Source organism: Synchiropus splendidus, chromosome 3, assembly GCF_027744825.2.
Source record: "Synchiropus splendidus isolate RoL2022-P1 chromosome 3, RoL_Sspl_1.0, whole genome shotgun sequence".
Classification (NCBI taxonomy): Eukaryota; Metazoa; Chordata; class Actinopteri; order Syngnathiformes; family Callionymidae; genus Synchiropus; species Synchiropus splendidus.
Window position 1 is genome coordinate 20967177 of NC_071336.1, and position 25657 is coordinate 20992833.

Below are 25657 nucleotides of genomic sequence, written 5' to 3' on the forward strand. Positions count from 1 at the left end.
CCCAAACTCCTTTAAGGATGCAAAACATATCAGCGATCATCGCCGCCACAATTAGCACAGGTGCTGCTGAGCTGTAAAGTGATCAGGAGAAATGGGAGGAAACATAATTGAAGTGGATTAGAGCGGAAAGGTGGGAGGAAGAGGTGGTGGGTGGGGTGGGGGGGATCGAAAAATTCCGGAGGTTTGGACGGCAGCCCTTCTCCATATCGCTGTTTGAAATTGACTGTGCTGTGATTAAAATTGGTGGCGAGCCGCTACGCTCGTCCTGGCAAGAGGTGTTGGTTTATTAACAGCTGTTTAGTGCTGAAACTACAGTTTCACAGCCAACACTTTTTATCTGTTATTTCCACTATGGTTAACAGAGGTGCACCTTTGTACCGGCAACCACAGGAGTCAAACGCTTTCAGACTGGTGTGGACTTTGCTAGCTGGGGCAGCAGCGAAACACATTCCCGCAGCAGTCACTCATGAAGAGAAATTCTTAATAATAAATATCCCGCCAATAATGAATGTGCTGCTGGCTGCAGTTGTCTTGGGGGCATAATATCTAATTTCCTCCCAATGTTTCATATCCCTTCTTCCTGCATGTCGACACAGTCCATCATTAAACTTCAAATGCAGGTTCCTATCACTTTTATTTATTTGTCTAATCAATAGATAAATCACGGCCTGGACAGATGAGTTCCAATAAATTACGCACTGCTGGACAAACGCTGAATCTTAACTGGGTAACAAGAGTGAAGACTCTCATGGGAGCGGCCACGTCTCACACAATATCAGCCGAAACGGTGGGTAATAGAGTGGATTATTCATTTAAGAGTTGGTTTGGTGTAATATCATGTGGCACCTAGTGGTCACCTTGCTCACTACAGTCATGTCAATGCCTTAAATCAGACCTGGGCAAAGTGCGGCCCGGGGGCCATATGCGGCCCGATGCCTGTATTTTAGTGGCCTTTTGATGTCATAATAAAACGGTTGTAATTGTTCTGCTTTTTTTGTTATTTCTCTTTCAGCAGTAAATATAGCATGTTCTTGTTTGAAGACTATAATTTTCTTCTTTCCATTGGCCATTTTTGTGTTTTTCTTGTTCATCAAAATACATTGGAGGAATACTGAAAACATATTTTGAAATAAATTCCCTTTTTATCTTGTTGATTTATATTCAAATTAAATGCATATAGAAATATTTCAATAGGTTTCATGGCATATTATGTATATATATCTTAATGTCCTTTATTACATTCAATCTTCGTAGGTTCATTTTATCCTTGTTACTTAAGCATATATTTTGGATGTTTTGTAGTCATCGCTGTCTGTCTTTTGATGATGGACCCTCACAACCGTTTTCAGTTTCCAATGTGGCCCTTTAGGAAATGTAATTGCACACCTCTGCCTTAGATTGATGATTTTGCTTGATACCAATGACTCAGACTTGTGTGTCGATGTAAAAAAATACACCATGATACCTTTATTGCACGTTTTGACATTGATGGGTAAAGAGATTAGAAATTCTGCTGTTGCAGTGCATGATGGCAGGAATAGTAGCAGCGGTCGTTGTTGTTGTAGTATGAGAATCAGAATCAGAAACAAATGTATTGCCATGGTCAGTGGAGATCCCACCAACCAGGAAAATGCTCCGGAATAAAGTGCTGTCAACAAAATAATATAAAATAAAATAAAATAAGAAGGGCAGAGAGGAAGAAGCTCTTCCTGTGATGGGAGTGGTGGCAGGGTTTTTTTTTTTTGCTAGAGTAGAAATTCTAAGATGAAGTCAAAGGCCTTACTGGGAGGATGCACAAGGTGGAGGAAGCTGATTTGCCGCGGCAACCTCTGCTAGGAAATGCCAAAAGACCAGTGGCCTTACAGTGTCTCACCGTGTTTCTTGATTTTATATTGCAAAATTGAGCAAAAAAACATTTGTCACCAAACATCGTGTGAGTCACCATGTTCCCCCTCAAAGCTGAGTCGCATAGAAACAAATGTAGGGTTAAAAGAAAATCGGGGAGGGGGTGGAATGGGGCCAAGAGAATAGAAGGCCAGGTGAAATAGAGCAGAGAGAACAGAGGAGTTGGACTCATAAACGTGCAGCTGCCATGTTGAATCCCCACTGTGGGTCCATGGAGGTGCAGGAGGCTAACCAGTCAAGCCAGGCACAGGCTCTCACTTGAAGGGCCGGCTCAGAGGGCACACACAGTCACACACAAACACAGGCAGTTATACCTGAGCGTGGCAATCACCACTATCAGCGGGGAATATGCTTCCATCAGGCCCAATAACATCAGAGCGCACCTTAGCGCTGACACCACATGACATGCATATGTGCAGAGGCAGCGTGAGGCGATGCTGGGCGAGGCAGCAACCAGGGTTTGAGGGAAATCCCCACTGACACTGGTCTGGGAAGGAGGGGGGCGCAAGGAACCCTCCACGGGAAAGCAAAACAACAGGCCATCTTCACGACACATAGCCTTGTGGCTACTCGATGGGATGTGAAAGAAAAGGCACAAACAATAAGCTGGTGTGTGAGGTGGTGGGTTCTAGTTTATTCAAGACTCCTTTACATTTGTTGAAAAAATACAGCTATACAGGGAAAAAGTGGCCTTGGCACCGTCCAGTTATTATTTGTTAATTGAGACTCAGCTTTATATATATATATATATATATATATATATATATATATATATATATATATATATATATATATATATATATATATATATATATAGTGAGGGATTTTATTAAATCGATCGATGAAAGGATTGAAACTTTAGCCTAACTTATTATAGTTCTTCCAAAATAAGTGACATAGGTCAATAGGTGGGGTCGAATAAGTCAGGGCCTTTTTTGTCCATGACTTGGTGATTGCAAATCTTTTTACAAAAGACAGGTGGAAAACATTCAGTTGCTCAATTTGAACCACATAGCCCTTTGGCTGTCATCTGATCATGTCAGAATGAGTCAGAGAGTTTCCATCACATATTTGCATACCATTAGTGACATGCTATTAGCAGTAATACTGTATGTGTACTGTGTCAATTCTTCATTTGAGGCTTTGCCCCACTTCACTTGATTTTAGATTTATCATATCTGTTCATGGGATTTGTTTTACTTAAACTAGACTGTTCTCATCTGCTTGTGTAGATATGATAATAATAACTACAAGTAACATCCGACTTACGACCGGGATCGGTTTCCGACCAACCGGTCATAAGTCAGACTGGAGGTAAGTGGAATGCCATTCACAATAGCCGACGCGAGGGTTAGAGGTACTACTGTAGTGGTAGATGGCTGTGTGAGAGTGAGATGCTGGGATACTGTGCTGCCGTAACTGTTGTACACGTTGCCGGGCTGCTACGTGCTGCGGTGCCAGACATTGAATAAAAAAAAAAGCATCTGCTGGCCGTGGTCGGAAATACGGGTGGATGTAAGTTGAGGTGGTTGATTTAAATCAACAATGTGAAAGAATCAGTGAATATTCCCCCAAGTAATAGTCATAACGCCTCTTGTAGCTTCCCATGTATTTCTATTTTTACTTCCACAAATGTGTCTTCCAAACATACCATTTATCCGCGCCATTGTATGAATAAAAAAGGCACGATACATTTCCAGACATAACAGAAAAAAGGCCACCCCTCCACCGCTTTAGGACAATTACAGAGACTTTAACCGCTGCACCGAGAAACAAGATCTAATTTAAAAACAATAGCAAAGCAGAAGGCAGCCGTTCTAATATGTGAAATATAAAGAATAAATAATCCAGTTGTCTGCGGTGCCCAACGCAAAGTAATTTAACGCATCAGTGCTAGCTGCCTATTAATTTCCTGCAGAAGGAAAAGGGGGTCTGGGGGGGGTGTGGAGCCTGGGAGCGCTGATTGGAGAGACAATGCAGCTGCATCATGTATCAATTCTGAGCCAAACAAGAGTCACAAGGAAACGCTAAAACACACACCCACTCCTACAAGCTGCAAACACATGCCTGCTATAATTGTATTCATGCCGTTGTTGTCCCACAATGAGCGTGTTTGAAGGAAGGAAAGGTGCCACTATGTGCCTAATGAATGAATAAGCCAGGCCCTGAGATACGCAGGCCCATATGTGACTCTTGTCCTCGGGGTGTTGCATCAATAATAGTCCCTGCAGGCACAACTTTCATTCTCTTCCTATGCATCCACTCAAAATCGCTGTTCGCTTTAATTAGGTGCCCATTTTTTGACCCCCCTCCCAATCCCTGGAAAAGCAATGTGGGTGCAGCGGAACCAATAGCCCTGGCCCGGGTCCAACTCTTTTAGCGTAAAAACCGGGAGGCCACAGCTTCATAAATCCAGAGGTATTTGGACATGTGCCACCAGCTGTCCCAAAAGATCACTGCAGGGGACTCGGCCAAGAAACCTTTCATACACGGAACTGACCTTAAACACATGATGATGTATTAGCAAGTGGAGAAAAAATGGTGAAAATGAGGCCATTCAAGAGTTTAGAGCGACTGTGAAGATGTTGTTTGCATGCTTTCTCTCTTCTGCGATTCACACTTTGAATCGCTTTTGATGGATTTGGACATCAAACTGAATTCCAATAGGTATTGCATAGACTTTTCTTATCAATTCCACATTACTCCAATAAAAAATGAGATTACTGAATGAGAAGCATTCTCATTGAAAATGGAAAATTGATCATATCTTTCATATTGAATCACCAAGAATTTGACCTGTCTCACAGAATCAATGTGTTTTGGTGGATGTTCTTTTTGTTTCTTCGTTGTTTTTAACCACCACGGTCCATCATTACCCTCCTGCTCTTATATTTCTAGGGCACATTCGGAGCACCGTGGAAGAGCGGTGGATGAGGGACAAGGCACACAGTGGATTCTTTCATTTTGGGGGAGGGAAAATGTGCCCCACAGATATAACGTCTGTGTTTTCCTGCAATTAATTAATGGGTCCCCAGCTAGTTAGCAGGAGGCAGCACTTGTTTCACCGTGGCGACTGTGAGAAGGCGAAAAAGGTTGGAGCCGGGCTCGCCTCTGTAGCTGCAGGCTCTTAGTTGTGAGCCACTGGATTTGGACTATTTTTAACGAAATCCTTTTATGGATAGATAAATCTGATTTTATGCAAGGAGAGTCTCCTGGGTTTCAATTAACTGGGGGTCACGCTGTAGATCTATCACAAAAAGAAAGAGAGAAGAAAAAGAAAGCAAGAGAGAAAGATATTAAAGCAACAGAAGAGGAAAGGATTTAATTAATACAGTCTAATTAAACATTTGTAAAATGCTTTATCTGTCTTTTTTTTTCTTTTTTTTTCCAAGCATAATTGTTTACTTGCGTTTCGGCTGCTTGGAAAAGTTGTTTATCGGTTGCATCACTGTTGTTAATAACACGCTAAGACACTTCAGAGTTGCTTTTAAATGCAGTTTGTCCTGCCTAAATTGAGGTTTCAAAGAGGATCTCTAATAGGGATCGCAGAGTTTCATGCCTTTCATCGAGAGTCCTCTGGGTGCGTCTTGAAAACGTTTGACTAAGTGTCGAGATTTGGCAGCGGAGTTCAAGTTAACTGCTGCTTGTGTGTCTGACTGATTCGCGCAGGGAAAGTCTGGGAACTAATTTGAATCCTAAAACATGCCTGGTGACAGCCTCCCGCTGCATGACAGAGGTAGATTTGACTTTGAATCATGACATGTTGTTTAATCACGGGCCACGAGGCGTGACAAGTCTCTAGGCCAGATGAGTCAAATAAAGAGTGTCAAGCGAGCAGGGTGAGAGAAACACAGTCGGGGTGAACAAATCCATAACAGATTAAAGAGTGTTTGGTCAAAATGCACAGCATGATTTGCGCGTCTATCACCTTAGAACTCTGGGCGTCTCACCACAATGCATATTTCTTCCAAGGCAGCGCGCTTGCTCGCTGTCAAACTACCCACAGGGCACCTCTTAATGCGAAGTTGATCTCAGGTTATAGGCGTTTTAAACATGCACGCTCACATAGAAGAGTGCAGCTCGGCACACGCCGCCACCGACACCGCAATGGCATTTTTCTTTCCGACTCAATTCCCAGCATGAGCAGCATTATGTACATCTTTCCCCCCTGCACAGCGGCAGCATGATTCAGTTCACCAGAGCGTGGAAAGAAGAGTAACAATTTCGGGGTAAAATGTAGCCACACAGTGGTTGGACGTTGGTCCACGGCACACTGAGATAATCATAGTATTTCAAACTCATCATGCAGCTCTACGTTATGGCTTTCGTTGTGAAGGCAATGGCTTCACGGTGATCCTATCAACGAGGACTGGTGTAGCAAAGCAGTCATGCATTCATCGAGGTGGACGATCCACTCAGGGAGGGAAGCACGTGTCCGTGTCGAAGTTGGGCACTTGAGCCTTTGACAGCACATGAGACAGAGGCCCGAGCCTTGGATTGGATATAGGCTTGTACCGAAAGCTAGTGAAGGGTGTGGAGGAGTGGTGTCATCCGGGAGGGTCCTGGTCAGGTCCAAGGCCAGACATCAATGGTGCTAGCAATCCAACAATGATATTGACCAGTTCTTATGTTCGGTCCACCCAGAAAAAAATGCAATTTTATGCAATAAAATTTCAGTCTGATAAAGTCCCATGCTATTTATTTTGGTTTTTTCCAAAGCGGTTCCTAAAGCATGTGCCTAGAAATGAACCACATTAGCCAAATTAAGCCCAACTTAAAAATCCACCGCCTTATATTGAAGCTGTGGGGCCTATAGGAAAACTTTCAAAGGCATAAATGAGGAAAAAAAAGGAATAAAACGAAGCTTTATTAACCAAGGCTGGTTTTCGCCGGATATCCAGCAGGAACAAAGTAAGGCTATGGAGGAAACGAAGGGGAAGGGTTTAACTGTATAGTGCCTGGTGAACTGACGTAGCTAGCTTAATTCATCCATATGAAAACATCCTTCCAGAGGAATAGGAGAAGTTTGAGGCTGTAATTAGTGGCCTGAAAAAGAGTCCGGGGACAGGAGGAGGAGTCAGAGACCATGACCACAGGTCAGTCTCTGAGCTACTGTTCTGAGTTCACATACAAGTGGCCCTCGGTGCGCTTGGGTATGTCGACCCTAAAAGCATGTCCGTTCGTATATGGCTTCCGGAGGACCACCCACGCTCAGATGACCAATTATCTTATTTTGGCCGGCTGAAGTGCTGCTAACGGACAACATCTATGGCTAATGATTCCCTATTATTGAGGATTAGCCTCAGTCTTCCAAGGGCTTAACAGCTACAAACGATCCAATGATTTCATAAATCTGTTCATTATTTTTCCAGTTTTTTTTTATTTTTTTTACAGATTTCAAAGGAAGGAGATGAAAGTTGGTGTGGAACATATAGGTCAACAAGTTTCGTGCCATAACAAATCCATGTATGGAAATCGAGTTAGAGCCTGAAGGCTGTCACGCCTCCATGTGAGATATGATTGTCGAGGTGGTATATTGTTGTGACTCAACCTGCTTTACTGTCATAAAAGTGCCAGCCTTCATTTGTTTTAACTTTGCTGGGACTCTCAAATGAAACTTAAAGACAGATGGTGCTGTTTTGTTGCTGGTTTTATGATAATACCATGACCTACATCCTTCATCTTGCAGTGCCAAATGATACAATTGCAATACAGTGGTTGGCATCATTTAAAGAGTCTTTGCTCCATTGTCAAAGAGTTCCACAGTGTAATATTTCGAGGAAGCTCCCTGCCTGAATGCAGGAGACAAGATCTCTCCAATGCTCCTCAGTCTGCCCAGGAACACCCTGAAAAACAACACCACAGAGCCATGACATCACTCGGCTTCTCTCAATGTGAAGGGCATGACCAAGTTCAGGTGGCCGGAGCCCGATTCGCTCCCTGCTGAGCAGCCTCGCACCTCTGTGCCTCAAGCGAAGTTCTTTTTCTTCTCCTCAGCTGGCAGCGCTATGTCGTCGTCTACGTCTAAATGAAGTTGTCATCAGGCAGGAGACACTTGGGTGGTGAGCCAAACCTATTTGCAACGTTCAGCTTGACCACCTTATTTCTCTGTCTCTTCATAACACTACGAGTCATTGTCACCTCAGATATATGATGAACTGATGACGGACCTCCGCCACGCCTGTAACAGATTGTGGCATTTCAAACCTGAAGTAAACATGAAAGAGTGCTATGTTTACTTTACAAAAAAAATAAAAATAGCGGAAACAAGCTGCATAATAGGGAACGTCTTGATTGATCCACGCTGCTCTCACAACACATTGAACACAATGTAAGAGATTACTGACCATCGAGAAGATTTCAATCAGTGAAGTACAGATCCAGATGTCAAAAATTATGAATAGTCTATTAATCTTGAGTCACTTGTGAAAAATCCGCCTCCATCACGTCCTCGGTCCCGGACAAGCATTGATGTGCCGCTCATGGGCCATCACAGCGAATCACCTCACTGACGTGGAGAGGCAGCATCACTTTCGGTGTCATTTTATGACCATCTTCAGAATGTGAATATTCATATTCAGAATCTGGTCAAATTGTATGTTTTGCTCTCTGTTATGCGCCTACTATGAAAATGAAACATTTCTCATCTCATCGACTGGGGAGCGGTTTTCAGGTGGCATTTACTCCAAAACTTGGATGGAAACACTCACGGAAATGTTGCTCGGATTTAAGTTGCCATCTGTTTGTGTAAAGAAGTAACTACATCAAGCCTCATGTTTGCAGCTTGGCTTGTTCAAATGTAACGATTTAAAAAGCGCCAAATCCAACAAAGTCGACAAAAGGATCGCAATTGTCCTGCCGCTGATGGAGAACCACCTAATCTGCTAAAAGAAAGGACCAGTGCCTCTCCAGCCTGGTGGTAGAAATTATGTCCCAAAATATTGTCAGGTATTATATAGTAATTTCAGTTTTGCTTAAATTATTTTAACATTCCATTATGTAGATAGTCGTCAGCAGAAGGAATCAAACAGAATAACTGGTGTTTTTATAGTTAAACATAAAGCAGGTGGAACCTTTATTGTTTTGCTTATTTAGTCATCACACACTCACACAGCAAGTGTAACATATTGACTTTTAACCACTAGTTTAATCACCAATTTACTCTGAAGCCTACAGCTTCAGTTAATGTCAAATAATAGCACAGCTCACCGTCAAATGAACAAATACTCCCCCCCACCACCCCACAAGCCTCCACTTCACCCTCGTACACGGTTGTTGTTTGGGTCCCGAGCTGGTGCCCTGGTTAGAGAAAGCATTGTTGAGTGGATTTCTTTTTTTTTTTCCTTGGTTTTCAGATGTCTTTTTGCTCTTGCAACTTCTAGTGGTGGGTTAGCTGGGGGAAAGGGACTGAGCTGTAATTAAGGACAGCAGGAGGAGGAGGATGCTCGTAAGATGTGCCGTCCTCATTAGTGTAAGTTCCATCCCGGAGGTAGCGCCGAGGAGCAGACACCTAATGAGAACCATGTTGAAATGAAGCCAGGGACCTAAAACTGCCTTTTATATTTGTGTGGAAACCGTTCTTTCATGCAAAGTTTCTTTTGAACAAAATAAATCTTTGGTAGGATACGCCATGATCCAGCGGGATGTACATTTCACAAGTCGATACAGGTTTCCATTGACCTTGCAAATAACTTGTTTGGAGTATGGTACGACTTGTGATGATGGCAATTCATACATATTTATTTATTAATACATACATATTTTAATTCAGAGAAGCACTTCCTCAGCACCGTCAGGGGTTCCCTGACTGAGTCTTGAACCAGAGCCGAGGGGGCAGCCAGTAAAGCACACCGACACTTGCACTGCTGCATTCTAGAGTTGTCGACTCTCAAACAAGTCAGACCAAGCATCGGTAAAACACAGTTACATGAACAATGCATTGCCAGGAGCAGTGATGCAGTGAAGTCACAACCTTTTTCACTAACATGTTACTATTTCAAACAAAGTAATCAAATTAAAGTTACTTATCTAAGTCACCGTGCGTTACTATTGTTGCCATTGTCAGGAAGCGAAACATTACCATTCGCTTTCTGCAACTGCATCTTTGGGCATGACGTTGTGCGCGGGACATGCCAGTCACGTTTTCAACACGGCAGCAAGCTGCCGGCTACACGGCAGTAAATAACAGGCGTGAGGAGAGAGATGCACGTTTCTAGCTGAAAATACAGCCACTACTTTGAATTAGTGTCTGCTATAGATGACTACTAACCCTGCAGGGTCAACCAATAAACATGAAATAAAGTACCCTCGCAAATGTGTAGAAAAAACTATGTACCAGTTTTTTTAAATCCTCTTGATAGGTCAAGTTTAACGACACTTATGATAGATTTTTAGACTTTTATAGATTAGAAACAGTTCTGATGTGACGTAGTGATGTTGCATTTTCTCTCAAAAAATGATCCTCCCGCACAACGGAGCATAGAGGCGAGTAACAGCAGCCACTCAAGTGCAACTACTGCTGCCAGGTGGCCAACAGGAGACGTGACACACCGAGACTTAATAAACTTTTGCCTTGTAGTTAACAAAAAGCAAAAAAGTAAAATAATAATAAAAATAATGGTGCATTCCCTAAATGGCCATATATCGCTTTGTTTAGTTTTTCATACTTTTCACACCAATGGGTGAGAGTGTGTCAAAGCAAAACATTGACTGTACATTCATAAAACTGAGATTGCGCAAAAAAAAAAATTACCCAAAACATGGAAAAATGCTCGGCAATCCCAGGAGTAAAGTAACTTGTAATCTAACATACTTTTAAATTGAAGTGATCACTAAAGTAACTAAATTACTTTGTGAGGGAGTACTCAGTACTTTTTCAAAGTAACCGTGGCAACACTGGTCAGGAGTGAGTACAGGGCGAGTCATTGTGATTCAAAGGAACTCCAGAACACCATCAAAAAGAAATAATCCTATTTTTTTCCTCTTATCACCATTTTCCGAACAATTCTTTGGAATCTGTGCGACACTTTTGGAATCATTTTGCTATCACAGAGACACGAATGAGTTGACTCAATGTCGCTAGCCCAACATACCAGCATTTGACTTCCCTAAAGATGGCAGAAGCTACTGTAACGTGCCAACACACGAGCACACACGCACTGTCTCACAGCATGCTGCTCACCGCAAGTACTGTACAGGTAATCTCACTTAATCATCTCAGAGGTCACCACAAAGTGAGGAGGGGCGATAATTGCCGTGCTGAGCAGCAAAAAGTGAAGGATGAGGGTGGGTGAGGCAGAGATGAATGGAGGGAAGAAAGCGAGAGGGAGATTGGGAGAACAAAATAAAAATGAAGAGAGAGGGGCAAAGTAAAAGAGCTTCAGGGCAGATTCAGAGACAAAGCATACTGGCTGCGCAAGGACAAATGTCTGTCCAGACATGGCACATTAGGCGTTTTTACAACCAGTGGTTATGAGATTTAGTCCCTCCGACATTTGTTTTTATTAAATATCATGGATTTACTGGAGTGCTGTGATCATCTGAGTTATTTTTTCATCCAACTGTTGCTCTCTTGTCTTCTTTACAAGCGCGGAACTTAAAAGAGTGAGGAGAAACGACGTGGAAAAAAGGCAAACAAGGCGGGAGAGAGACAGCCCTTCCTTCCCCCTCGAGGGCAAACAGGGGCCGGCGACAGGCATCCGAACAGGTAGACTGTGAGATGATTTAAGGTGATAATAACCTCCACTTTGGTGGATGGATGACATCGCTCGTGTGGCTGCTGACGCTTAATACGTGAATTATTAGGAAACAATTCTAAAAACATCAGAGAGCCTGACTGCTTAAACCAGGTGGAGAGGAGGAAAAATATATACATGAGAAGGGAAATGTGTCTCCACTAACCCTCCTGTTCGTCACCCTTGTCCAATTCTTTTATTCCTTCTCAGCACTTTTGAATAAAAGATGAAAGAGGAGAGAGCGAAGGGACCTCGGGAGGCAAATATGTATCAGTGTGTGATTCCTTCTGTCTTCTGGCGTTGTTGCCACTAGAATAAATGATATGTGTACAGCAAGGTGTGCCGCCTGCAGATACTCAATCCGTACAGAGTGGATTTACACAGCTCAGCAGATGTGAGGTGAAAAGAGGCAAAGACTCTTGTAGTAGAAATGCAGCATCATTACTTAACCTCTCAATCACAGTCAGCTGGGGTAAAGTTGGAGGAGCTCAGATTCAAGTCTGTGTTGTTGAAGTTGTATCCTTAACCAAGTGACCCTTTTTTGTATATAAACCGTGTTCAAGTGCCACCTGCTGTTCAACTATTTCATGAAGGAAATGCACTCCACGTTTTGCAACCACAAGTGTTCCATGTGCAAACACAAAATCCGCACAAGGCCACGCTATGAAACACTACAGCTGCGCAACAAGGTCGGCATCACCAAGGGGAAACTCAAGAGTGATATCGCTGGCTAACAGTGCTAAATAGGACAACAGCAAGTCAGAGGGGACGAAAACAGAGGAAGTGCCCACTCACCTCTTTCTAATCATGGACATGTCTTTGGCAGAGATGGAGGGACACGCAAGGGCACTTTCACTTTGAACAATAGAGTAAAGGGAAGAGACATGTCAGCCTTTATGTTACAGAATAATGGACTTTGTAGTTTCAAATTTTAGCTTGAAAGTCTATTTCCATTGAGCGAACTCAGTTGAGCAGCAACCAGTTTGTTTCCTTCACCCATTTGAAGATTCAGTTACGGGCCAAGCAGCGCAGCCAGAAACTAGCACCAGCTCTTATGAGGTGATTCTGACGCTTCGCTACCAGGACTAAGACTACGATAGTCACGAGTCTGCGTGGACCCAAGGCCAGCTGCTAGCTCAACATGGCAGGAACCCTTGCTTGTTGACTAGATATCAGAAATAGCAACATAGGACACTCTAAGAGGACAAAGATAATGGTTATCCACATTCAGAATGCACATCTTATATACTATTTTTCAAGGTCTACCCAGTATCACTGAGAACCGAGTGAGACAAGATTCTTTTAGAACCGCACTCATGGAAGTTAAAAATACACGGCCAAAAAATACAAGCCAGAGAAATTAAAATAGATGAATAACATCAAAGATGAGGAGCACATTTCAGATGCCCTCTATAACGTTAATATGGATAGCACAGTATGACTACAGAGTCAAATTAAGTTCACCAGGCAAAATGGCGACATGCTGAATTCACCCATTTATATGACTCCTTTTATGGCGGACTCAAAGCGGCCTGGCTAATCAACGCTCTATTACAAAGCTTCTCCATGGCGACACTTTGATTGGCTTCAATTTACATAATGGTGGAACGCACAGAGAGTGAGACCTCAACTGCTTTTCCAATTCTCCGCCGAGCAGATTAGATAGGTTTATGGATGTAAAACACGTGCAGGTTTATATCATTATTTCTGGGTTGGTCGGCTGCTCTCAGGAAAAAAGGTGAGTTGTCAGTCTTCACCATGAGGCAACGCTTCCACTGCTACTTCCTGGACGTCGCTCAGAATCCAATTTGTGTTTGACTGAATTATGCACAAGAGAATGGTTTCATTTGCAGGTACAGGCCAGTGAAAGGAACACATGCAAGGATGCATGCATGGGCACGCGTATTAAATGGTTTCTTTCATCAGATTTGTTTTGGAAATATCTGCTCTCAATGTACCGTACCAATGTGAGCGAACAATGTGAGCGCAGCTTGATGATACCAACACAAATGTACCCTCATCATGATGTAAGTTATGACAAGTTTTGTGTCCTGGAGACTGACCTTTCTGTCTTGCTCTGCTTTCATTTTGGTTTTCTGGTTTCCCTGTTTTCCCACCACATTGTCCCTGTGAGCTACACAGACAATGGCACACACCTGGAACCACTCAGCAGTCAGTCTCTCTCACCTGGTGAAAACCTCAGTGTTTCCATTGTCACAGAATAAGTCTAGCTTATCTGTCAATGCTTCGCTTGTGATTTATATATATTTTTTTTATTAATATGTTTCTATTCTAACCACCATTGTAATCTTCTGTTGTGTTTTCATCCTAATGTTTGAGTGTTTGGTTGCTGGCTTGTATTGAACCTTGTTCTGTCCATGTTTTATTCCTTACATGTGTTGGGTGTAACATATTTCAAGGTAACTAGTTAGAGGAATCAGACTACATGTAACGTCAGTAGTCACATAACTTAGAAACATTATTGCACTACTGTCCTGCAGTAATGACACACAAACGAAACGCACCTTTCAATATGCTATATGCATTAATAAAAATTGGTGATTTTGAATTTGTGGAGAGAAAGGAAATTAACCTGATTGAATTTTGTTTATGGCATCATTATAAATGGTGGTCACATTGTGGATGTATCTCAAAGTACTGTAACTCATTACTTTAAGCAGTGAGTAACTTGGTAAAGGAAGGCATTATTTTGAGAAGCAACCCAGCACTGTTCCCGATCCTCCTGTTTATTTATGTTTTCAGCTACTGTCGGACCATCTGTATTGAGTGAAATGTTCAATATGTATTCAGTGTCCAAGTCTCTCTGAGCCCTACTAAACAACATGCACTTGGGTAGCACCCAACAATTTACTTTTCCTCATGTTTTATTTTCAACTGACTCACTGAAGTTGACGTAGAGACGTAGACTCAAGATGTTGACCATTCAAATTGTTGAAGAGAGGGGCGAACTACCAATGACATGGTTTGAGAAGTTACAATCATAGCTAATGCTAACTTGCTTTTTTGAAGCGCACGTTTTCATTTTTGACGACACTGACAGACACTGATATTCTGCGATACAATTCTCCTTTTGTCACACTACATTTGTCTTTATATTGTCTTCCTAAAAGTATATTCATGACACGTGCTTGACCTTTGAGAAGGTTCAGATAAAGGAAAGTCTGAGCCTCTGCTTATGTCACTGCTCCTGCAACATAATGTGCTGTAAACCAAAGAATAAACAGTAGAGCTTCAAGATATTTTTTTACGGCCCATCATTGAATGATGGTTGCCAAGTTCATCCACATAGTTTGTCTTTGCAACTAGTGCTGAGAAACACAATCTCTCATTAGATTGATGCAGTTGAACAAAGCAGGTTTGTATAGTCATTTCTACATTAAATCTTAAATGGAACCAAGACTCATTGACACAACCAGGTGAGCTCCTATGAATTCAAGCAAATAATGCAGATCCAGCAGCTTCTGCAACTTTTATTTGAACTTAAATCCAAAAAATAGAAACCTGGACAAACAAAGAGTGCGTTTCAGATTCTATTTCAATTCATATATATTTCAAAGCCATGTAGTTTTTGTGGCTTTGTGAGAGTGTGTTGCCAGGAGCGTCTCAGCAGGATTTCAACAGTCAAATGATTTCACATTCCCTTTCTCCTGGGCTTGTGTGTGTTGTCATTTACAAAGAATGTCAACAGTATGTGCCATGGTCATGCACACATGAAAAAACACAAGCGTAGATCTGACTGTTCACCTGCAGAAGACTCGCACTCACAAGTCCTTAATTGTACAGTTGAATATCTCTCAGCATCCGACTATTTCATAGATAAACAGTAATAACAATCAGTTTGACAATAGTTAACCAGAACAATCAGTTCAAACCAACTGGTTTTTTACACCCTCAGCTATTTATTTTCACCATTACCCCACGATCGGCGGCGACACACACACGCACACATGCACACGAACACACTTGCAGCATCAAAGATGGACGCCCCTCAACCTTTCCTTTGGTCTGTATCTCATCACTGTGCCCGAGAGGAAAGTGGTGGAAGATAATAAACAGGAGAAAAAGTGTGAGAAGATCAAAATTACCAGAGCAGCAAAGCTCGGGGCGCCATGCCTCGATGCCTTTCCCCCCCTCTCAGCTTTGCTCTCTCATCTGAAGCCACATGCAGCCCGGCCCAGGTAACCGCACTTTTTAATGATGCCATTTGCCTAATGCCTTCTTGTGCTTGTCAATCTATCTCACATTATCCCTCGTCTTGACTGTCTTGCTGTATTGCCTGCACCCCTTGACTCCTGCACACCAAAGAGCCTCGCCCGGAACATCGCTGCAGCGGCCCATTAGGAAGCATCCTCCAGACTAATTGGTGGGAGACGCCACATAAAAGACGGGACGGAAACAACAACAAGCAACAACAAAAAACAGAGGAGAGGCGGACGGTGATGGGCAGACCTTTTATCCTGCCTTCCCCCCCTCCCGACAGGGCACTTTCTACTTTTCTGCTGATCCCGAAAGATCCGCCGAGGCACAAATTGGGAGTGGAAGGATGAAATAGAGAATATGTAAATCTATAAGTTGACGGCTCATGTTCAAGCTTTTCTCTAGTTTTGATTTTAAATCTGTCAATGTCTGCGGCAGCTTCAGTCACACCCACAGACTTGATGTTGCACCGTGATGCAATGGAGGAACCTTCCAGGGAGGACTGGAACTGTCGACAATGAGCGTCTGCAAGTCTTTAAGCTGGATTTCGTACACGTATGAATATTGCTGAGCTAACATTTCTGTGCAACTAGTACGAACTGATCCAATTCTTGCCAGACCACCACTCACATTTGTAGAGTAAATTTGTGAAATTAAAGTAAAATAGGTGTGTCATCAAGAGACAGGAATTGGTCATAATTTATGTTCCGATTTTAAGTTGAGAAATTGCTGATATTCAAGATCAGTGTTGTCAGTGTTGTTTCAAAAGAAAGGTACAGTATTCAGCAAGTCCAGCTGGGTCTTCTCCATGCTGTCTCAGAGGCCTTATTCAAGGGGACTAAACTTTGGAAAGCATATGAAGATATATGAAGTGTATGAAGACACCTCAAAAAGGATAAACCAATGGCAAGGTCCATTCATAGAACTGGAGTTACATCCAGGTAACAATCAATCAGTGGTTCTGAGTTCACACACAATAACAGTTTGTTGGTGAATTGGTGAATCAAATAGCTTTTGCTCTGGTGGGAAAAAAAAATCTGAAATGTGGGGATTGTTATGCTCTTCAATAAATCGTTTTTAAAGTTAAATGAAAGATGCTGTTGTTGTTGAGGAGCGATGATGTTTTTTTGTTTTTTACATTTTGTAATGTAGAATTATTGACAAGTAATAACACTTCATGAAAATATCACCAACATATTGCAGATTTCAATCCATAGTATTATACATATTATTAATGGATATCATTCATTCAGTTAGCTAAAAGAAAATGAAAACTAGTTTGTGCTCACAATATGACAAGTAGAGCGCAGATGAACTGAAAACATTTCTTTTTAAAAATGTATAATTCTCTTTTGGAGCGCATACATTAGCTAATAATTATATATAAATTATATTCTGATTTTATAAAAATGTGGTTCACTTTATAGGAGAGAAGTTGTGTGCTCGGCGTCAACAACACTCCAGCACACCAGCTTTAGGTGACACAAGGACCACTGGATGAATAGTCTAGCAGCCCCAGGCGGTGGAGGAGGGAAAGGATAGGCCTGCAAATAGGATTGAAGTTTAAATGGTATAATGCAGTCTGGAAAAGAGGGAAAGCCAGGAGTTGGTGGCCGAATCTAGAGGTTACACCGAGGTGACGAGTTCGACTGGAGAGCCACAGAGGCTGTAAAAGAGGAGAGAGATGCTGCTAACCAGGCAAATTGAAGAAAGAGAAATGAACCCATGTGGTTAAAGCTGTTTATAAAGACTAACACCATAATACTGGGTGGCATTGCTAACAGAAAGTCATCAAAATAATCATTCGTTGATCTTACAGAAAGCAAAAACTCTACATACATTTATACAACTTTTTGGTAATTAAATCTAATATAAGTGTGATCTATTTATTTATTCATTTATTTTTATTTAAACTGAGATTCGTATATTCCCCTGTCAGTGGCTCTCTGCTGCCATAATATGCTACTGTACATGCCTAGTTGTGGTCTTCCTCAGTTTGTGGTTTGCATTTTCACTCATGAAACTGTTGAGAAGGTACACGAAGTGAAGATAGTTTGACTGGCATGTCTCACACTTTATCTCAGGATGAGAACATCAGGGAGTATTTAGGTGAAAAAGTGACACAGGAGTGTGGTGTAAACAGGGAAGGTTGGAGCTGATGAGTGGACATCCTGGTGCGAGAGGACGGTCCCAGTAGGCCCACATTAAGAACCGAGCTCTGCCTTCGTTACGAGTCATTACACTGACTTCAAGCTGATGACACGGGCGGCAAAGAAGATTAATTTCTTGTGGATTAGTATTCAACCAAAAAGGCCACGAACACTTCAGCTTTACGTCACAAGAAACATACAGTAGGGTTCCTTGTTCCATTCAGAGCAAGTAACTTGTTTTGACATTTGAGATTCTGATAAAGATCATCATTAAATGGTGCAACATAAATTGCCTCACCTGAAAACATTATTAGGAACACAAACAGATACTTCATACTTCATAGATTTGATCTTACCCTGTACACTCTCCAATAAAGAAAACAAACAAGTGAGTTCACCATTGAAACACAGCAACAAGGCGAGTGAGGGTGTTCAAACTGATACAGTGATAAAATAGTGGCAAGTGGTCTGCGCTCATAACAACAGGACGCTCCCTGACTGTGCCCTTATTTTGTTATCATATCGCATGTGTAGTGAATTACTTATGAAATCATTACGTTTGAATCCTTGGCAATTTGAGAAGGTTGAGCAATAAAACGTACTGATCCAAATCTCCCACTGTTGTGCTCACATCAATCCAGACCAGGGATAAAAGTCATTACGCTTACAACAACAGCAGCTCCGGATAGGCTTCACAGTAAATTAGCTACGATTAGCAGTGATGCGGACGTCGACGAGACCATCCCCCAAATGCCATTAAATGCCCACCCAGTCATCTCCGCGTTACTACAGTCCACTGGATCATTTCTCAAATCAATGATCTCAGTAAGTGCCTGGTAAAAAGGCCTCCGATGCCTGATCAGCTGGATGTGGACAATTAGATTGGAGTTGGGGGACAGGCTTAATTAGCACTTTGCTCCTGGGCACTGCGTGTCATTCATTATGCAGTTGCAGCGCCGCGTCTCGCCTCAGTGTACGATGACAGAAACTACTTCAACTTCACAGCATGCAGGTTCATTAAGTTACTTCCAAACTAAATATAGTTCAATACCAATTATAGTGGCTACTAAGGCTTTATGGCCGCTGACGTCAGTTCAAGGATCGTGGCGTCATCGCACGGATATTAAAGCAAGTCATTCGCTGGACCTGTTGCTGACTTCCACGGCATGGCTCTGTTCAGGTTGTCCTCTCACTGTTGCCATAGGCACAGTAGATAGGATGGGCTTCAGCAGAACACATAGACTGATGTCACACTCATAGCATGACAGCTTTCTTAACATCAGTCCTTCAGCAGCACCTAACCACACTTCACATTTATTTCCCCTCTGTTGGAAGAAAGAGCAGCGAACAAAAAAAAAGGTTTAAGAAGGTTTTCATGCTGCTTTTATGGGTTTAAAAATAATTTGTAGATGAATAAAAGGACAGTAAAATCTATTCTCCATGCTGCCTTTCAAGGTTTCACACAGACGTCATTATGGCTCCATGTGGCCCATCGACATTGGGAACGTGGACTTATGCGTCCTATACTGACGCCGAAGGCAGTCTGTTGCGTTGCATCTTGGCGCATTAGGCTTTCAATAGGAGCAAGTTTCGCCTTCCATGGCATATCCTGATACGGTGGGCAGCGTGTCACCGAAGAAAGAAAGACAGGGGTTACAACTGACAACATGTGCAATTCAGTGAATACAAGTTTCAAACATTGTGCTTCCCCCTGAAGTACCACATTTTATTACTCCATTGAAACACCAATGGGTCAACATGCAACACAGAATGCTGCCTTTGTCGCCGTGGGAGTGAGGACACCTGTCCTGGTCAACTTTACAGAACCACACAAAATGCATGCATTTCAACTCAAATACTAATACATTTATGACATCATATAACTACTTAGGACATAACAAAGAGGCGTAAACAAAACTCAAATGTGTTATAGTTTGCATGTTTGATGTATATTACCATGAGGTTTTTTTCTTTGATGGTGAAAGAAACTATATATGAGAAGGAAGCAGCACTAAAGTGTAACTAACTGGTGTAATTGGGTTGAACTTAAGGCCTTATGTTTTCAGTTTGTTTGTTTGTTTCTTGCATGTGTATGTGAACCACAGTCTCTCTCCATGACAAATATATTTTTGGAAACATGCATATGAGGTTACCTCCATAGGAAAAGAAAGATGACATCATACATTACACTATTCTCATTTTACCTTTACATAAACCAGATCTGCATGGCGGTTAAAAACAAACAAAATGTTCCAACTGTTAATTAATCGTATGGATTATGCTATCTATTACGCATGGTTGTGCTTCATCTTAGGGTCAGGTCATCTTCTTCCAGCAGACTCAACCTAAACCTTTTTCAAGATGCACAAATGGAGAGTCATGGTAAAGGTTACGTTTGATCAAAGTTGATGTTTTTATTTAGTGAGAGAGCGTCTGCTGCGTTAAACTTGGCTGAGTCTGTTCAGTGAAGGGAAACCGAACAGAGGACGACAGGCAGCGAAGCAGGCGGCAGCTATCCCGGATGTTGCTGTTTATCTTTGCCATCACACAGAACACACTGCAAACACACATACAGTAAATATGTGAGACACACAGACACACACTCAGCAGTAGACAGCAGGGCCCTGTCTTCGATCACAGTGGAGCTCGGATCTGCGGCGTGGTGAGAGCAAACGATTTGAGGCATATGTCAAGTCCTTGTGGATTCAAAACAAAGCACTGTCAAGAACACTCTGCCTTGGCCGGGTAGCTGGCTTCCTGCTCCGCTGTGCTCGGCGTGCAGCAGGCGATATTTGTCCAAGACCAAACCTATCATCGTCCCTTCATATCGCAGTGTTCTTTGCCACTACAGACTGCTGTAGAGTCCATGTGTGCTGCTCTCATCTGAGACGCTGCCACACATTTGCCTGCAAGGCGAAAGAAGGGGCCTCGACACCCGGAAGACTGAGTCCATTCACATTACCCACAGTGAGAGAAGCAGTGTGGCGGGCCCAGGATGGCAGAAATGGAAGGTAGATGGGTTTTGTGTGTGTGTGTGTGTGTGTGTGTGTGTGTGTGTGTGTGTGTGTGTGTGTGTGTGTGTGTGTGTGTGTGTGTGTGTGTGTGTGTGTGTGTGTGTGAGAGAGAGAGAGAGTGAAAGTGAGAGAGAGCATGTCTGGGTGTGTGGGTGTAAGGAGAGAGAGGTATGAAGTTCAGTCAAGTCATAGTGAACTACAGAGACTGTGGAAGCTACAGAAGCACCAATACAATTCAATTAAAAGGTCTAACACAATGTTTTCTTTCATCACGTTTCTGCCATGTATCCTTGGTATACAGGAATTGGAGGACAAGCAATGTGATCAATGAAAACAAAGTGAGGAAGGGATTCCTTTCTAGATCATTCGGTTCAGGCTCAATATGATGAATGTACCTGGCAGTGAAACTAACTGTGGTTTATTTTGGATGAAGATGCTGGAACCTGAATCATAAAGACAGTCATGGATGAGTTAAAAGCACCTTCTAAAGTATATTTTGTGATGTTTTAAACTTTTAAACTTTTAAACTTACCTCATTACAGTGGTGTACCATTGTATATTTCCTTCAAAATATATTTTTTGACATTAATTGTAGGTCTTTTCGATCTGATGAAAGGTGGAAATTTCTTAAGACTTTGAATAGAGCTGGAGGCTGTGATTAAATAAATATTATAACTGTGAAAAAATGCTGAATGAAGAATGCAGCAGCTATCCACTATTGGACGACAGTTCTACCATGTTCATTAAATCCTACAGTATTATACAAAATACAATTAAGCAAGTCTGAGTTGTAATTTTGGGCCAGTTGGAAGCTAAACTGCAATTTGGATTTCTTGTTTTTTAGCAAGTATACTACATTCTAAACTCTGTTTGAAGTACATTTGAAGAGAATTATTTGCAGAATAAACAAAGAGTTATTCTCTGGTAGTGACCGAAGACTGGCACCAGATTTACAATGTTAACAACAGTCAGAAACAGGGGGCAACAACTTATTTTAAATTGTACCAGTGTCAACAAATACATTGTTGCTGTGTTTTATCATTAAAAATTAAAAATAAATATGTGAAGTACAAACAAAAATAAGTAAATATATTTTTAAATCACTTACCTTAATCACATTTCTCTTTTTATAAATAATCTGAAGCTCCTCATTAATGATCAAGAACACATTAGATTTTACGGCCTTTTGTTGGTCCCACAGTAGATACATTCAACCACAATGGATTGTTTGAGATTTGTGGCACATTTAGTGTCAGCAAATATTTTGGATCCTCTCGCTTAATGACGCTCAGTTTGGCTCATAATGACAGCGATCTGCTTAAATTACTGCGCTCTCTGACGAAGGCAAATTAAATAATCTGTAATTGCAATAACATAGCAGACTTAAATGTCTAATTCAATTATCAATGCAGGCACCGCATAATGCTGTGCACGGCAGGGCGTAGTAGTAATCGTGTCGTGCCACGTCAAATGAGTCTCCCCATTATCAGAAAAATATTTGGAGGAAAAAAAAAAGGTTTGGGCTTGTTTGCCCAAGGGCAGTGTCAGAGTTGCCGTGTATGTGGCCTGCCAAGTACATTTACAAAACAATAAATATGTTTAATGGCATCATGTCCCTCATGAATGTGAAACCCTCAACCACACATTTGTATTTTTCTGAGAGTCTGATGCAAAAATAATATTATAATCAATCACACACACTCCATTAAAGAAAGGAGCAAAAAAAATACACTCATAAACACACGATGAACTTTGTAAAACTGATATTGTTTTACCGAGTTACAAACCTTGCACTGCATTGTGGGTCTTGTGGTGTGGCCCGAAGGGGCCCACAGACCATGGCTTTGACATGGCTTTTTTGTTTCTGTATCAGTTTACTTAATATAGATGGTTGAAATTACTGTTTAAAGAAAAGAAAAAAACTCTGACTTACAGTCTGTTGGATTCAAAAAAGAATGCAAGATCATTTTAAAATTACACAATTACCTGGAAATAAAAGCTGGAAATAATAAGTGTTTATTTCTTGATCAGACTAGAGAACTAAAAAAATAAATAAACATAACAATAACACCAAAACACACCAGTTTCACAGGAGGAATGCAATACTGAACTCCATTTTCAACACTGAAACCAAACCTCCATATCAGATAGAAATATGCTGAAAGCAGCAAAAATATTCAAGAGCACTTTTCTGACAATTTCTCATCTCCCTTCTTCCCCCAAAACATGATGGATGGTTATTCCTTAGGCCCCACAGGGAGACGTATAATGGCGTTGAAACAGCGAACGTTGAGGTCCACACAGACCCCTTCTTGAGACCCTGGAAAATGACTTTCATAATTCTTCACAGCAGGCAGGATGGATCCACACAGTGTGGACCTCTGAACCAACATGGTCACCCAAACTATCTTTGTTTATTCATAAATCTTGTGAATTCCGCCCGTCATATAAATGAGGTTAAAACACACTCACACAGCGAAGTGGAGCACACGCCAGTGTTGCATCCGGCCAAAACACCCACTAAGTTTTCCACTAATGGAATTCTTCTCGCTGGTCTTTAGTATGTAAAACTGCTGTGATAGATGTTCTGAGGAGACAAAGAGCAGCGATGGTGCTAATACACAGCGTCTGGTTCACAACAGAGTCGACCCAAGGCCCCTGTTAACGACTCCTTGCCAAATAAATGATGATAAACATGAGCTCTGCCTCCACCAGTGACTGCACATTGTCTAATGATGTTCAATGGCATTGGCGGGCTAAAAGACAACAAATGTATTATACCAATGCATCTTAAATGGGCATCCCTAAGGAAACCCATCTGACTTGTAAATTCATGCGCGGCCTCTCATTTTTCATAAGTACAGATTGTAAAATTCTAAACAACTGTGTACTTAATGAGCAGTTTTTTGTTTTTTTTTTTTTTTTAGGGGGGGAGGCAAGGGTTGCTGGTTAAAGAGATTTAGAAGTGTTTATTTGGATGTGAAGCATTCAGCCAGTGTCTGGACATCAGTGAAGGGTAGAGTTCACTGATCTTTTAAGAGATGTAGATGTAAAAAAGGTTCATATGTAAATACGTATAGAATAAAGATACATCTCAAATCTCCTTGCAAATGAGTAATGTATTCACAATACACCCACATGCACAGACATGCAGTGGGTAATTGAAGACCAAACACTCATAGGTTTGAGTGTTATGTGTCATTGGCGTCTGCTGAGTGTTGCGCCTTGTTTTTAGGTTACATTTTTAATATTTACACATCTGTCTTACCATTGTGTCCATCAATGTTATTGGTTAAGACAAAAAAAAAACAAGTAATTTGAGATCAACCCAATAGCCAGGGCAACAAAACAACGTGATTGACTTTGTCAAAAAAAAAAAAAAGGATCCATTGGCTGAGACTATGAAATGTGAGCGCAAGCGGTGAAAATCCACTGTACATCTGGCAAGTTGTCGTCTAATGGTGTTATCTTGCTGTCATCACCAGGCCTCACTAACAAACTTGGCTCCACTCTTCCTGCCTGGGAAGACAATAAACAGCTGATACCTTCCTTTCATTCTACAATAGAGCATCATTATTATACAGTTACTCCGGTCTTTTGCAAACTGTTCTGCTGTTCTCCGCTGTGATATTAATTAAAATGCCAAATCCGAGCTGCTCAACAATGGAACCATGAACATGGTTGAATTGGGTTGTGTAATAAACACGGCATGCTTGAATTTCAAAACATTGATATTCAAATATCGACTATCAATTTCAGTAGATTCAAGTTTTTTTTTCTTTTAATACGAAATTGTGCTGCGACTACAAGCACTGCAACCATGCAAAGTCTTTGAAGCAGAAGCCTCATGAAGACCAGACTGTGAAGTTGGCGTGTTTTGTTATCTAATCTGGTGTCGTCTGGACCTTTGAAATTTTCTCTTCCCTCAATCCTGATCGGCATTTCCAACCTTCCGTTGTGTCTTTGAGCATGGTATACGTTAATGTTTTCCGGCTTGTGGTCTTTTAATGGCATGGTTTCCCCCACCATCGTACTGCGGTGTCCATCCGACCAGGGTTCCTGCTCCCCTCTGCCCCTGGCTCTGACTTGTGCTCCCAAAAAATAACCATCCGTCAGTTTGACATTTCATTTTCATTGTAATCTTAAATTTCCGGAGCTCATAGTCGGATTAAAGTCACAACATTCCGCCTGGAACAAAATCCAACAGCGGAGTTGCTAAACTCGCTCGTGAGACGGTGCAAATCTACTCAAAAGGAACCCAGGAAGCAGGGAGACAGAAGCGATAAAGAATTGGTTTGATTCCCTCTGGGCCCACCCATCCTCACACTTCTGCAGGAACTGAGAGGATAAAAGCGTCCAAGGAAGAGCATGTGCATCTGCTCTGTGAGTCAAATTTGAGAGAGACTGAGCCCGTTCTATTTCTGAAAACGTGAACTGTGGGTTGTCTGGGTGGGTGTAGCACAGAGAACCTCTAATGGGAAGGTTTAAGTGCATCTCTGAAGCAAATATTGCCTCATGGCATCTCTGTCAAACACTGAAAAATAGCCGAGTAAATAAAGAAATACTGAGCCGGAATGTTGCATGGCAGATGGAAATATAAAACAGGCAAACTAGAGTGAATTGAATTGAAGGTTCG